Genomic DNA, 4,987 nt, shown 5'->3' with positions numbered 1-4,987 from the left:
GCAATTGCCTGCCGCTCATCGCAACCTGTCGGGTTCCAACCTTCCAAACATCCCACGGTATGATTGCTGCACCCTCATGGAGCTCTCACAGACGTTTGGATTTTGGGCCATCCGATTGAGGTGACGTGGCGCGATCTCGGCCGGCCGTTTCGTCCAGGGCGTGAGGCCCTCCCGCAGACCCACTTTTTATCCATGGGTCACTAAAAGCCCATCCCGGCCCGGCGACACGCAAGACGCAACCCTCGTCCTCCTCTCCCAATCGTCTCGCAGACAGCTGCTCTCTCCCGTCGCTCCCTCTCCCCTTCCTCCTCCGCTCCCAGCCGCCGCCTCCGCTCCGCGCCCGCCCTCCGCGCCCCCGCTCCGCGCCTCCTCTCTCGTTCCCTGTGGCCTTACCCGCTCCACCCAATCCCCTTCCACGCCTCCTCCTCCAATCCCCTCATGAGCCTCCTCTTCCAATGGCGGCCGGCGACCGGGCGGAGGTTGGAGGTCGAACAAGCAGCACCGGGGACTTGGACCACCGGGATGGAGGAAGCAGGCCATAGCACGGCCGTCCAGCTGTGGGGATTGATGTGCGGATGGCGGCTGCCTGGAGAGGAAGGGGAAGCGCAAGGCGTGGGAGACCGGTAGATGAGCGAGGGCCAACATAGGCCCCTCCCTTCCCCCCCCCCCCCTATTGCCCCCTCTCCATTGCTGGCCTAGGGATGATGCTAAGTTGCTCTTTTGGCTCCTAGGTGCTGAACAGATGATCATGGGCTGCTGATGGGCTGAGCTTGGTTCTAATCGATACACCGCTCGCAGGTGCCCAAACTCCACTCTTCTTCCTGATCTGTCTACTCACCTCCCCTCTTTTGATTTCATACATGTAACTTCTTTTTTTGTTTCTGCAGATTCTATTTAATCTATGCCTATGAGGTGTTTGATGGAACTACAATCAGGTCTGCAGGTGTTTATGTGGAGTAATTTGTATTCTTCTAAACTTTTCCCAGTTCAGCAATAAAAAGATCAGCGTGTTAGCTTCCATACCGTGTATTGATGGAGATCATGAAGTTTCTAATGCATATTTATCTCATGGATTTTTATTTATCTCTATAGAACAAGGAGGTGCATCATTCATTTATTATCCGTCTTCTTAGCTTTCTTCATTCATTAGTGCCATAGATCTCATCTTGCGCAAAATGCAGGACCATGAAGATGATGTTGTGTTGCTTTCTACATGTGAGCAAGATATTCAAGAAAGGTTTGCTGCACACAAGGACATGATCCATTGATACAATCCAGCATCGATGATTACAAGAGAATGTTAAGGTTTCAGCTTCTGTTACATAAATCTCTTTTTCCTTTGTCTCAGAGGTCCATTGGTATTGGGCACCATTTTTGCTCATATTTATGTTGGCTACAGCTTTCCATGTTTGTTTCGCAAATTGTTGTCGTGTTCCGCTCTTGGTTTTGTTCCTTTTATGTAAGGTTTCGTTATGGCAGTCGTCTTTTTTTCCTTGCAAACTGTCTGACATGAAACATTGAAAATGTACCGACTTTTTCCTCGCATCACATCATGGTCAAATATTTGAAGTTCCTTTTCATGGTGGAAGCATAACTTTAATCTGCTAGACTATTGCAGTTTTCGAAGAGAACGGATTTCTATTACAGAATATAATTCGTGAGCTATAAGTGTAGACCATTTCAGAAGACTGAATTTTTTTGTTGGGTCAAGGAAATCGATTGGCTGCACCCTGTATAGAGCTTCCCGTAATTTTGCATAGGTCGCAATCTTCCAATACTAATTAGCTACTACTATAAATTATACTGCTCATATTAAGACGGAAAAGATCCGAGCCTTCTATTTTACGAGCACTTACTATTTCTTCTATGAGATTTGTTTTCTTGGTAAGGCTGTACAAGAGTTGTCGGGTATGCATAGCTGCATTCGTACTAGACAAGCCAAGTTAGTTATTCTTTTGTTTTCCCCATTTGATGGATTTGTATTGGAAAAATTCATGCCTCATTTGACAAATCTGGAACATCGGATCCATGAATATGCCCTCCTTGCTTTCACTCGCCAGTGTGAAATCAATTATCTTCTATTGCAGTAAAGCAAGGTGATAAATCATTATATGTACATTTTCCGCTTCTCGCTTGTATAGTGAAGTCTTGGCGTATTTATTATTTCTTAACATGCTTCTGTAGCTAGGTTGTGCTGTTTATTTTTCAGAATTATCACGCAAAGTATGTTAGTTACGATGGCAGGGTTTTGATTTGAGGTTCTCTAAATTTTAAATGGTAGGAACACTGAGGTACTCGGAGTGGCTAGCTATTAAACTTTTACATGTCAAAGGTCTTTTGTCTATATGGTTTCTATACTTTCCTTTAGGAAGTTGGCCCTATAACTAAGATTACTCTATGTACTAGCTCTTGCAGCTGCAGTCCAAGGTAAGGGGAGAAGCAAGCAGGCAATTCCTCCATCCATGATTTGCTTCAGTCCAATTACCTAGGTTAAATTTATGATCTCCTTTTATTTGTTCATCTTCGGTTCTGGAATCAGATTATCACTCCACCCACTTCTTGAAGGGTGTTGGCATGCAAGGACAGGGGTGACCAACAAGGGAAAGCAACTCAGCCATCAATGGCCATGGTGCATCTCTCTTCTCAATTTCTAGAGGTGTTCAGTTTTGTTCAGCTACATTTGATTAACGTTCCCTCTTAGTGGATATTAGTTTTGATAAAAATGATTAATTTAAAGCTAAATCTATATCTTTTTCATGGATTCACCAAAGAGAAACGTGAGGACGCCCAACCGTGGAGAAACACCACAACTCCATGCTGAAGTGTCGCTCGGGTGCCTTTATGATGAAATATGTTTCGCCAAGGCATGTGGTCAGAGGACCACAACAACGTGTACGCACTGTTGCACGCCGTTGCCCACGTCCAGGGAGTGCAAGCACATGGCAGCAAGAAGTTAATATTTTTCATTGATTGGTGTTTCTAAAATTTGTTAATTCCTATTGCAGCTACTCCTTCCACGTAAAGAACAATCATATCGATGCCATGCTTCTATTATTTATTTGTGACTGAAACAAATCTAGCTTTTATCCTTTAAAGTTTCTAAAATACATATGTGCTTTACAAAAAACAATGTGATTTTCTCTAATGATTTACAACTAAACCATCTCGTGTACAAATCATGGCATCTTATTTGTCAGATGCTCTAATATTATTTTCTATAATTTTTGTTGATTATATCTTACATATCTTCACGTTGGTCATATGCAGTAGTATATGTATGTAAGATATATATCGTTTCGTGAGCAGGTTCTTAAACCACTAAATATGTCAACATCAAACAGGAAGTTGATCGATGGGCTCCAGTTTTCATCACTATTTTTGCATGGACACATGATGTGTAGCATGAACTGGTACCATACTGGTAGTTTAATTATCTTAGATATGCGGCATCTTTGAAATCACCTGATGTTAATGATCTACTCATGTTGTTTTTCTGTTTGAAGGTACAAACTTTGGCCTATGTTGACTGCTTTGGTCAGTTCAGTAAGTAGTTTTTTTCTTCCCCTTTTGCAGCAGAAAGTGAGCCCCTCACTCAACAGCTTCTCCTCTATTTTCATTTACTTACCCCATTTTTCGTAATATTAATTGGTAGGCATAGTATCATAGTTATTAATGGTTCCATTCTTTTCATATCCCTTTTATATTCATTTTCATGCCCATTTGTTGATTTTTATTTGTGTGCTTATTTGCAAGAAGGAGCTGCAAGAGTAAAATTGGAAACACGTACCTATGTTCGAGCATTTGTACTTTTTTCGGAAAAATCAAGTTTTCTCTTACATTCGTTGGTTAGAAATAAAGTAATGGTCTTGGTTTGATATTTTACTTAAACAGCTTAAACCCTCCCGAGGAGGAGGGCTTGCATATTTAGGGATAAAGTAATGGTTTTTGTTTTTATTCTCATGGGTCATGAATCTGTAGGACTCGAATTCATTCGGTTAGTGGCACCAATTGTTTGATCTAGAAAATGATTGAATTTGGAGCTCCCGGTGATTTCCTTCTCAATCCATCAATATATGCAGTGGGACATAGTTCCCATTTGGTTAGGGAAGTTTTTGTTTCTAATCCCAGTCTCCAATACCTCCCTTTTACATTTTGAACTTAGCTGTGGTGTTCTTTTAGTTCTTATTATCAGAAATTCTAGCTAGGTCATGTAGAATAGCGCTATGTTGGTTCACCGCAGAAGGTGTCTTCCATTGATTTTGCTTCATGCACTTTGTTTCTTTCATACTCTCAAATTAATTAATTTCTCTAACAAATAGTTGTACTTGTTGGTTCCGTTCTCCTTTCCTTTGACCATGCAAGTGATTGCACTTTATGGTTTGAACCATAGAGCATATTAAGATCTTTCTATTTCTCTGCATACATTTGCTTGCATCTCGTATTCTCCCAGCTTATTCTTTTCATCCGGTACAAATTCATCGTGTACTCGAACAAAAGACTTTGTTACGCCGATGCAAAAAAACACGCTTTAGTTATGACATAGTTACCTACTACTTCAGATTCTCGTATCCGATTGCATTAGAATAAAGATGGAAATGCAGGTTCATGGGAAGAATCAAGTGGATCTGCTCGCAGCTCTGACATGGACCTCATCTGTAAGGTAAAGATTTAAAGGTTGAACTTCCATCTTTGTTACTCTTAGAGTATGTCCTTTCCTGGTTGATACCTATCATTGCTTATGGCTCTTCTACATTCATTTATGATATATATAGGATTAGGAATCTTGGATGATAATTATAAGAGTCGACGACACAGGAGCATGGTCAAGTGAGAGGTGAGGATTGCACTGCACTTCGTCCTAATTTTCTCTTTTGGCTTTGTGATTCCATTTTGTAACTCTTCTTTCATTTGCTTAAGTTTCACTGTGGATGTATAGTCCTTTATAATCCTTTATAATCCTCTTTAACTATCTAAAACGAACTAAATC

At 41.3% G+C, this 4,987-nt stretch overlaps 2 long non-coding RNA genes across 4 annotated transcripts; both read left to right on the top strand.

The window, feature by feature from the left end:
* The first annotated feature begins 531 nt into the window (after positions 1–531).
* Positions 532–2,858, top strand: LOC124677110. Of its 3 annotated transcripts, XR_006993948.1 has the most exons (7): positions 532–623; positions 732–798; positions 888–935; positions 1,182–1,305; positions 2,407–2,489; positions 2,566–2,656; positions 2,772–2,858. It is a non-coding gene; the product is annotated as an uncharacterized LOC124677110 (long non-coding RNA). The 3 variants fall into 3 exon arrangements; XR_006993947.1 differs by having other exon boundaries at positions 2,407–2,656; XR_006993946.1 differs by lacking the exon at positions 2,772–2,858 and having other exon boundaries at positions 2,407–2,725.
* Positions 2,859–4,674, top strand: LOC124677109. The gene is made up of 4 exons (XR_006993945.1): positions 2,859–2,952; positions 3,307–3,410; positions 3,504–3,579; positions 4,590–4,674. It is a non-coding gene; the product is annotated as an uncharacterized LOC124677109 (long non-coding RNA).
* The last annotated feature ends 313 nt before the right edge of the window (positions 4,675–4,987 follow it).

The sequence above is a fragment of the Lolium rigidum genome, chromosome 7 (genome assembly GCF_022539505.1).
Source record: "Lolium rigidum isolate FL_2022 chromosome 7, APGP_CSIRO_Lrig_0.1, whole genome shotgun sequence".
Classification (NCBI taxonomy): Eukaryota; Viridiplantae; Streptophyta; class Magnoliopsida; order Poales; family Poaceae; genus Lolium; species Lolium rigidum.
This window is presented reverse-complemented; position numbering and strand designations above follow the sequence as displayed.